The following is an 11,203-nucleotide window of genomic DNA, read 5'->3' as shown; positions in this document are numbered from 1 at the left end:
GTGTGTGTGTGTGTGTTACTTTAATGTTATTGTGTTTTTGTTTAATGTTTGTTTGTTTTTTTTGTGTGTGTGTGTGTGTGTGGTACTTTAACATTATTGTGTTATCCATACCTTAGGATAATTGTCTTAAACTGTAGATGATTCGAACTAAGGTATTGGGCGACTAGGCTGTTAGAAGATATGACTGATTTCCTAACATATCATGTTATGATAAATTTTGAACAAGGATTTACTATGTATTTTAAATTTAATTATCAAATCATATGCGTTTATACATAATTTGTCGTAAATTATTATCACATTCCCAGTTAGTTTTGATTATCCTTTTTCCTTTATATTTACTACATACTGATATCGGATGATTATGACATGCTCTGGTTTTACTCTCTGTGCAGTAGCCTTTTATAATGCAATAAAATTAAAAATTGAGTCGCTTGTGCTTTCAGTGAGTTGCCTGTGCTCTCAGTGAGTTGCCTGTACTTTCTTTGAGTTGCCTGTGATTTCATTGAGTTGCCTGTGCTTTCAGTTTCAGTTGAGAAAATGATGACAGTTATACCACAACATTTATGGTGCTGATTTATTTATTTATTTCATGTATTTACTTACATGATAGTCACTTTTACAACCAAGGGTTGAAATATTAACTTGTCTCAGGGGCTAAACAGGATTCTCCATTGAAATAAATATAAAAATGCATAAAAAAATGTTAAGTTCTAAGACTGTTTTTCACAAGCTGAATTTTGAGTCAAAGTATTTCAGAAATTCCCATGAATACTGAGCTAAAAAGCATCAGTTTCATGTGACAGGTAACTTTTGTTCTTACCAGTCACTCAATCTGGGACAGGGTTACGCATATCTAGTATTTTGACCCCTGACAATGAAGGTCAGCTTCATGGACATATCATGGAGGAAATCTAGTGCCCAGAGAAAACCACTAATTCACCACACACCTCTGATACTGTATAAAATGAATACATTTACAGTTAATCGAGGCACTTAGGTTAAATATTCTCTTTTTGTTGGGAAATGTTGTGCTCTGAAAATAACTACATTTGTCAGAGCAGGTACAAATTATTATATACCATATCATAACACATATTTTACATCAGTGTCCTTGTGATACAATGTTTATTTAGGCGCATGATTATTTACCATTAATTTGATACATTTGTTGGAGTATGGAAGTACAATGTACATTAGGGGGCCTCGGTGGCTCAGTTAATAACCCAGGAGCCTCTCACCAATGCGGTCGCTGTGAGTTCAAGTCCAGCTCATGCTGGCTTCCTCTCCGGCCGTAAGTGGGAAGGTCTTGCAGCAACCTGCGGATGGTCAATGTACATTAGCCACCTTAACCAAAAGCCATGTGTTCAAATCCAGCTCTTGCTAACCCTTTTTCTTTGTTTTGTCCTGAAGTTGAGTATGAGTGCAATGGTTTCCTGCATACTCTACAAGACATTCTGCCTCTATAGTGTGACAGGGCTTACTAGCTAGGGATTTGAACCAGCTACTACTGGGTTACCAGTCCAGGCTTCTACCACTAGACTGAAGGGAAATTCCCTCCACCTCATAACTGCCCCCACTACCTACCAAAGAATCATGTCCTACTATATAAGCCACCCCAGATACCCTACTGGCTGCGGCAAGTGTAATAGGGTTTACCAGCTCGAGATTTGAACCAGCGATCATTGGGTAACAAGTCCATGCTTCTACCACTAGACTAAAGAGAAATTCCCTCCTGCCTGGAAGTCGATAGAGCTTGTATAGCACTTATGATTGTTTTCTTCCAAACTTGATCAGATAACTTCCTCCAACAAATAAATCTGACATACTTCCAAAAGCAAAATAGTTCTGGTCATGCCTGTTGTTTACAGGTTAATCCATTTGTTATAGATGAATATATTTGTTCTGTTAGATAGTTATTGCTGCATGCATATATAGGCGTACTTGGCAAAAGACACTCCAGACTCTTATTGCTCCCCCCCCACCCCCCCACCCCACCCACACACCGCCAATCATTTGTGTTGTGTAAAATACACTTGAGTTGAACATGAAAAAAAAAACTAAAGCAAACAAATAAGTGAAACTTCATGTTAGAACCATATGGTAATGATGACTTGTCTAAACCACTATGTGACGGATGGGAGTCTGCATGAGCAACACAAGCTCGTACATTCCATGATTCGAGCTACCTTGAGATGAAATTTGGGTAATTCTTGACCGCTTAATACTGTTGTATATTTTCACACCTCAGCTAATACCCAGTAAAGGTGTTCATGTGAAGGGTGTAAATACCATGCAATAATTAATCTGTTTATATACAGTACTATGATAGATATAAAAGCATTGTGAAGATTGTTACTGTCAACAATATTATAATTAGTTCCAGTTTTAAAATTGATTTTTTCGCATGGTTAGTTGTGAGGAAAATATATTAAAATTAAGAATGAGAGTGAGAACTCTTAAAAAAAAATTATAATTTTTCTCCGATCAAAGAGCGGTAGTTGGTTTTTAGACAGAGAATACATTGTTCTGAACAATTTTACAATGCTTTCTGGTTAATTTTGTTTGTTGGTCTTTCGTAAGATGATCACTTTAGTGTCATTTAATAAAATCATTTCGTGGTGCTCCTGTACATGTTCGGCAGGTACTGAGGAAACATTTTAAACAGCATTGCAAAGCGCGGGAAATATACACGTGTTCGGAAGTAAACAAACACCTGCGCTGTGCGCAGGCGCAATGAACTCTGCTGTCAGTATTATGGGATAGAAAAGTTTTAGATGTGAGCGTGAACTTCGGAGCGCGGTAAATAAGTTTGACCGGAGTTCATGAGCTCGGGGTGGAGAAAGTAGACGAATTGTCCTCCCTACGACCGGTAAGTAAGCAAGCGTAACACACACACTCGTCTACAATAGTTCACGCTTGAAATGGCGAAGGACATTACGTAGTGGCACTCGATTTTAACAGCAAACTTTGGATGTCAACAAAGTTGAGCATGTTCTTCCAGAAGTCCTTAGCGGCCATCATAAACAAAGTGCACAAGTTTGCTATCGCAAAGCGTCGGTGAAGGAAGCTCGAACGAGTAACACTATGTTCTGTTATGTGTCCGACGAAGTAAATTTATTGAGCAGAATTTTTACCAATGCGTGGGTTTGTTAGTGTGTCGTTAGATTTTGGCAGGATTAAAATCTCGTGCTAGTAGCTTGGGTTTTCTTTCAGCAGTTGTGTGTGGCAGCTGTTGCCTGGTCGGTATGTCGACTCGATACACCTCGTGCACTTTATGCGGGCCAGTAATAAAATATCGATCGCCCTCCACATGCCTTACCTTATGCAGAATTTATGAAGTTTTTCAACACTGCAGAAAAGTTGATAAATCTTGCCATGTGGCAGTACACATAAAAAGTTCATCAGCCGACCAGAAACTTGAACAAGTTGTCATCAGCTGTCACTGTAAGCATAAATCTGAGATTGCTCTAATGTCAAGGGTTGCTTTTGGCAAAATTTTGTTCAGCTAAGGTTGACAACAAACTAAGGTGAGAGCGCACTCCATTTAAAAATCTGATGCAGTTGCCATAGCAGTTTGTCAGAGCTTTTGAGATGAAAAATATCCATCATATAGGGCTACAGCAATAAATTTGCAATTATGCATGTTACATGCATTACATGGCTAGGTGGGCTTGGTATTCTCTGGTAGAGCAGAACGTGACTCACTGTACAGCCAACCTTGGAATATTTGACAATGGCAGGGTTTTGTTTTTTTTACCAAACCTAACATCAGAGCAACGTCAGAGTATGTCAGTATGAGCAATCATTTGTAGGTATTAGAAACTCATATTTCATTCTGCAAACAGAATGTTTGGCGCCATTTTCACAAAACTTCGTAAGTCACATTTTGTGTAAGTTTTTGTGTGAAAAAAGTTGTCTAGGTTATAGTGCAATAAGGCGATTTCTTTTGCCAAAAACGGTAGTAAAAATTGATTTACAAAGTTTTGTGAAAGTGGCCCCAGTACTGTAGTGTGTATTACAACTAGTGGAAATGATCTTGTTCCGCCTAGTATAGCAGAAAATAAAAATTTTGTTTTGTAACAGCCATATTTATGTATGCATAAAGTTTTACATCATACATAATAACTTTTTTGTCATATGAGGACGAGTTGTTGTTAGGTGTATGTACATACACTGTGCCAAAGACAGCACACATTACACCCAGAAGAGTTTCAGTAGACTAACACAGGGCCAACCAGTCCTGTTCCCTTGCTCTCAACTCTCAGAGATAAGCGCCAAGCGAGGTAGCAACAAGTGCCATTTTTGAAGTCTTTGGTTATGACATGACTTGGGATTGATCCCAGGTCCCTCGACGAGTGGACGCTCTCATATGGCATATTTCAATGCCATATTTAAGAATTTTTCATGACAAGATGGCATTCAGTTTTTCATGTACGTATACATGAAGGTTGGGTAATTAAGTTCTGAGGTATGTTACTGTCAAACTTTCATACATGTGAAATACAGACTTGCACGTTATGATTGTGGAAGACGAGTCGTCAGTGAACGTAAGGCTGGGCAAACAGCTCTACTAGCGTGGCCCCACAAACGTTGAGAGCAGGGAATCTAGAAGTTCACTGTCCAATCCTGAGATAGAAGCATAGGGCCCAGAATAAATGCTAGCGGATTACACTTTCGTACCTTATAAATGACTGCACTAAACCATGCCAGCTCCATTTCTTTTTGTAATTATCAGTATTCAAAGGGAAACTGGGGCCTCCGTGGCTCAGTTGGTTAGAGCGCTAGCGCAGCGTAATGACCCAGGAGTCTCTCACCAATGCGGTCGCTGTGAGTTCAAGTCCAGCTCATACTGGCTTCCTCTCCGGCCGTATGTGGGAAGGTCTGTCAGCAACCTGCGGATGGTCGTGGGTTTCCCCCGGGCTGTGCCCGGTTTCCGCCCACCATAATGCTGGCCGCCGTCGTATAAGTGAAATATTCTTGAGTACAGCGTACAACACCAATCAAAAAAAAAAAAAAAAAAAATCAAAGGGAAACTTAAAAGCCAGATGCCAAAGCAGAAATGTTGAATCATTCATTAATGCAGAGCTTTTCTTTGATGTCATGAAAGACCAACGAAATATTCTGCAATTTGTTTGTTTGTCCATGACCTGATCATTTTAAACATGTAGCGTTGTAAACTAAACAGAATGATAGTATTTGTTAAGCAATATGTGCAGGGTTTTCATTTAGAATTGGAGAAGGATGTCAGACTTCAAAATTAGGCAGCTGAATTGAAAGTAATTATGTCACAGTTACTATTGAGTTAAATAGTAAGAATATTCAAAGTAGGTGGCGACGGGGATGGCAGTAGACAGCTGTCTGCAGCCTACTACATTGCCCTTTTTGAACACCCTGATGTGGACATTACAATGTCAGAATCACTTCCAAATTCTGTCACTTGTGATGGATCACTAATGTGACAAATAAAATATGTGGATCACATTTTGTTATTGTGACATGTAGGTAATGTACATGTACATATAACATTTGCAACCATGCACGATGGAGAACATGACCGACTTTTTCTTTCATGACAATGGGGGATAACTCTTGTACCCTTTCATATGATGAACTGAGCAGTCTCATTGCACATTAACAGTGAGTGTATGTTACATGTGCTGTGCAAAAGAACTGTTTATTATGGAGTGCAATAAATCTCCTTTATGCAACATAGTTGTAAAGGTTCCATAGATGAACTTGCGCAAATGTATTGGTAACACTGTAAGTAAGTACATACATAGTTTGATTCGAAAAACATGCAGATTTTGAGCATTTTTTCCCCTCTATTCTTTTATGTTATTTATTTATGTATGTTATTTTATGTATCTATATATTTATTTATCTATTTATTTTTATTTTATGTATTTATTTATTTATTTTTTATTTTTTTTGGCGCATTTGACCAGACAAATCTGGACCAATGCGAATAAAGTATTAATGTGTACAGGTGATGGTATGTGCATCCCTGAGGGTGTTTCTACGTGTAGGTACAACATCTGGATTTCTCCCTCTGCAATTCTGGTGGAGAACCACATGTAGTTGAGTCTTATTTCGTTATGAATGTGCTGTAATCCTTGAATCTTCTAATCTAAAAGAAACTGTAAGATGATGAAATTCCATGGCTGTCTTGCACAGACGTAGCAGATACAATTGATTGTAAACCCTACAACTTTTTTTCCCATCGATTCAGTTACATGTAGACTGCTTGCACAGATGAATTGGAAGGCAATTTTATCTGTATATGATCACAATTATTCAATGGCTAAATTTGACTTGTACAGTCTGCTTACCAGGCTTTCAATAACTCTGACCCCCCCCCCCCTCCAGGGCACTCTCGTTCTCGACACTCATAATCTATTGGAATTGTGTGACGTGACTCATGTAACAAGAAAATCTATGGTGAAGTGATCTGATCCATGCGATTTTCACATCCCATTAAGTATAGCATGTTTTTATCACATTAAACTAATTGCTTTTAATAAGATCGAACCCCAAATATTTGGGGTACACCGTACACGTTTTCCTGGCATAGTGTTCCATGACATTTGAGTCACCCTGTATGTTCATGTACAAAACTGGTGAACTGTCTTGCCTAGCACATGAAGTGTTTGAGCCATTGTACATATGTATGTTGGTGTATTATTTCATAGAATATTTGAAAATGTTAGCAAAAGTGATGCCCTCAGATAAAAACATACATATAAGGAGATCTATATAATCAACACTTCCCAGAAAATGATACAGCATTAACCCTTTCTTGTTCAGTCTAAAAGCCATATTCTTACCATAGACGATTAAGGTAGTTTAATTGAGGTTTTAGGCTCTATTCTAATTTTTTGGGGGGGAGGTTCGTCAGGTGCACGTACCTGGCAAGGTGCAGTAGGTTACTGCAGGCACTTCATTTTCCTCCACCCGTAAATCTCACGCCATCCTGAGCACACGTACATTGATGAATATCTTAGTGAATAAAAAGTGACACACATATAAATGTACAGATATGCTATGAATTGATTGTGCAGGCAGCCGGTGGAGTCCCCCAAAACTGTGATGTAGCCATTGAGATCTTAGACATAAAGTTAAAATTTTAATCATTAAATATGGTATGTTCCTTTCTGTTTTTTTTTTGTGTGAAATTTGTTGTGCAGTAACTTAACCAGAATTGCCAAGCAATATTTTGACTTTGTCATATCAGAAATAATAATTGTAAAGTGGTTTGAAATTTTGACTAACATCTAAGATTGTGTATGGGCCAGGTAGTTTGTGAAAAATATGTAAGTAATGCAATCTGTGGTAAAATGATGTAATATTTTGCCAAATAAATGTCATAAAGTATTGCATTTGGTGCGAAAAATTTCATTTTTCTGCAAGGACGTTTTCCAACTTGTACATTCAACACAACTACCCCCCCTCCCCCCGGGGCCTCCGTGGCTCAGTCGGTTAGCGCGCTAGCGCAGCGTAATGACCCAGGAGTCTCTCACCAAAGCGGTCGCTGTGAGTTCAAGTCCATCTCATGCTGACACTATACACTGTCGTAATCTAAGCTTTCTCAAAATCTGTGTGTTCATCTTTCCACCAGTCTGCTATTCTCTATTCCTGACTGCGTTCCTTTCCTACAGATTATATCCAGGTGTATCTGAAAATGACTGTACGGGGATAAAACCTTTGATCTATTATCAATTTATGCAACTGCTTAGTAGGTGTATAACAGTGGTTAGAAAATTCAAGCTCAGGCATTGACCCAAAACTTAACAGGTACATGTAACTTGCGCATTATAGACAAGGCCAATGGTTTTCTGTGATTGTGGAAAACGGACGGAACTTGCAGAATAAGGAATGCGAAACGGGGAATTGGCACTTTGTCATGGAACCTGCATTGTCATGGTGATAATTAAAATGTACATAAGAGTAAAAGATTAATTTTCTGAGTAAGCACATGATGTACTTTCGTTGTTGGAAGGGTGACAGGTCGTGTTCCGGTTCCTGTGTTAGATATATAATATGAGATGCGTTGTGATTGGCTATTTGGAGCTTCAGCAACCAATAAGGGTTACGCTTACATACGGCTGTTGTTTGTGTATGCATGCTTTCTATAATGGTCGCCAAAACGAGACTTCGTCACCTGTCACCAGTCTGCAAAGTGACAGCTGCAGAACGTTGCAAACAGTTTGAAGAAAATTTTTACTGCAATGCAGATATATTGGTTTGTACATATTGTCAACACTGCATAGATTTTATGCACGTGGATATAGTGAAAGATCACAAAACATGTTACCAACCGAGTTCTAGTCACAACAAAAGGGGAGCAAGCCAAAGTACATGTAAGAGAGTGAACTCTTTCAACCGTCTCAAAATCTAAGGACCTGCAGGGTTGATTTTATCCTTGACTTTGTTAAGATGCATACAATTGTAGACATTCCAGTGGGAAAAAGTGATAGATTGAGGCCATCTCTCTTCAAACAAGGCGGTAGGCAGCAAACATCCACGCTCAGAGAACTTCATGTTTCCCATCTTTTTGACAGACATTTTGATTGTCTTAAGTCACTTGTGAAGCATGTGCCTATATGCTTTATTGCAGACAAGACAACAAACTCTCAGGATCACAGTATTCTGAACATGATTGTAGGTGTTCCACGTTCTTATTACCTGATTGATGTCATAACACTTGAAAAATACAATAACTCAAGACTCAGCCAAGATGTAATTCAACCTGTGACAAGTATGGGTATTAATTCCAGGGGTGTCATTGCATTTGAGTCTGACTCTGCTGCCTACTGCAGAAAAGCCTTTAAGAAGTGATGTCTCAAGTGTGTTACGCCCAATACTGAACCTAGCCGGAGATATGTTGGTGAACTGTCCAGAGTTTTCTCCTACTGCCACACTGATCACTATTGTGAAGTCGGCTTTCTTTGAAAAGCCTGGCAGGAAGTGTCGTTATCTTGCATATTTAAAACATTTTGTGAGTGGTTCCCAAGTAAAACTGCCCCCTGTACCGGTGTTTACAAGATGGAACTCCTGGTTTGAGGCTGTCATTTACTATTCCAGCCAAATACATATGTATGAAGGTTTCTTCAAGACTGAAGCAAATCAAGGGATGGCAGTGGAATGAATCATTGAATTTACGTCTCGCAAAACCATCTACCGAGAGATCTTGCTTCAACTTGATAAGTGGGAACTGTTGCCGTCTCATTTATGCCCTTACAACTTTAGAGGGAATAGAGGTCCTCCGGCATGTAAAGCCTACAATTTAGTCAAAGACACTTGAGTGTCCTTAAAGGCTGGGTCAACTAAAGCTAGCTATGGAGAAGAAACTGACAGATTGCGGTCATAGATGAAAGTACCTGAAAAGTCCATTCAAAGTGTTTTCAAGAAATCTCTTCAAAAGGTGGAAAAACATCTTCATTCTCGCCAGGCAAAAAATTACTACGAAAGTGCTAGGGTGTTTGACCCACACCTTTTGCCTACCCTGTCATATGATATCACAGACTACTCAGATATTTTGAATGTGAATATCCATCCCATGAACGGCAAGAAGAGTGGGAAATATGTGCGCAGACAAAGCCAGAAGACATTCCTTTCTCATCACATCAGGATGGACTGCATCTCAAACTCTGTTGGCAAGGACTTGGACACAGATTTCCTTGTTTGACAGCTGTAGCAACTAAATCTTTGTGAATGCCTGTCACCAGTGTAGATGTGGAAATGTTCTTTTCACAGTATAAAAATTTACTGAATGACAGGAGAGTGGGCCTGACTGTTAACACCAGACAACTGATGATGATGTACTTCAATGGAGATACATGTACATGTATTAAGTGGTGTTTTGACTTAACTAGACGGTGACAGTATCAGAAATACAGATATTATGTGCTGATATAGTTATAAACTTTAAACCTAATCGGTGATGAGTGGTTCTTTCCATTTCAACTGCCTTGGGTGTCGCTCCCAAAACGAGTGTGGCATGTTAGTTTGTCACCATTAACATGTTGTCTGAAGTAGACTGTGACAATATATATCATAGTACTTACTGAGATAGGTATAAACTTTAAACCTGATCAATGATGTGTGATTCGTTTCATTTCAGACTTGTTCATGGCTCCCAGTAGGAGTACAGTGTATTATTTTTTGTCTTTATTAAAGAGGCAACATTTTACATATGTGCTTGTGTTACATAATTTATTCAGAAGATATAATAATTTACTCCAACTCTTTCCAACATATAAACATCCAGACATTAAAAAGAATTAATTTTGATATGTATGCTAATATCATATTGCCTTGAAAAGTGTTTGAGCAGTTTGATGTCAAACATATTTGATTTTGTATTGAAGAGTTAGGATATCTACAATGAAACGGAACTGAAACGCAATTCCTGAAATCTGAAATGGAATTTGTCATTTTTTGAATTGGAAAATCATTGGCCCTACAGCATCATATTTCGTGGGAGTCCGTGTACATAATCACTTTCGCAAGAAAGCAAAGGATATCATGATGTGGGCTTAACCCTTTAGCTACTGAATTATTTATCAGTATTACTTGAATTTTAGGCATGTATTTTTGGAATGATGTAAGGTTGAAAGTGGCAAGAGGTAGAAACTTGGTATAATGGTAAACTTTATTGGGTATTACTAGTACCTCAAAATGACACTAATTAATTTGACCTATTTCGTCCCCCACCGCCTCTTGCTCGCCCTCTACCACGCCCCCTGCCTCGCCCTCTGCCACGCCTAAAATCCACTTCCTGGTTTACAGTATGATTTGCCGGTGCATGGGAATCACCTTCACTGTCAGTTTCAAAGTCACTTTCAGCGCCATTACCGCTGATCGGGAGATCGGTAGAATCTAATTCATCGTCCAAATCAGACAAATTCAGCTCACTTCCCGAATCATCGTCATTATGTATCATATCCACCACTTGCCTCAGCGAATACGTTGTCATCTTTCTGACGGAAACTCTCAAAAATTCAGAATGTTTCGCTAATCAAAAACTCCAAAAAATTCAATGTAAACATGTGCGGACAAAGGTACGAAACAGTGGCTGTGGTAGTGGGCTGCGTATATACACAGAGTTATTTCTGGGTTACAGCCGCCTATGCGTATTTTTGGCGCGAAATTTAAACAGGTGTTTTTGCTCGCATTTTTGCGAGCTCAGTAGCTAAAGGGT

At 38.8% G+C, this 11,203-nt stretch overlaps 1 protein-coding gene across 1 annotated transcript in view; it reads left to right on the top strand.

The window, feature by feature from the left end:
- Nucleotides 1–2,786: 2,786 nt before the first annotated feature.
- Nucleotides 2,787–11,203, top strand: part of LOC135470769 (myelin transcription factor 1-like) — a 45,998-nt gene continuing 37,581 nt past the window's right edge. Inside the window, exon 1 of the mRNA XM_064749809.1 lies at nucleotides 2,787–2,872. The gene's annotated coding sequence lies outside the window, so the exon portion shown is untranslated. The remainder of the gene's footprint in view (nucleotides 2,873–11,203) is intronic.

This window comes from Liolophura sinensis, chromosome 7 (assembly GCF_032854445.1).
Source record: "Liolophura sinensis isolate JHLJ2023 chromosome 7, CUHK_Ljap_v2, whole genome shotgun sequence".
In the NCBI taxonomy this organism is placed as follows: Eukaryota; Metazoa; Mollusca; class Polyplacophora; order Chitonida; family Chitonidae; genus Liolophura; species Liolophura sinensis.
The sequence above is the reverse complement of the archived record's forward strand: the minus strand, read 5'-3'. Positions and strand labels throughout refer to the sequence as shown.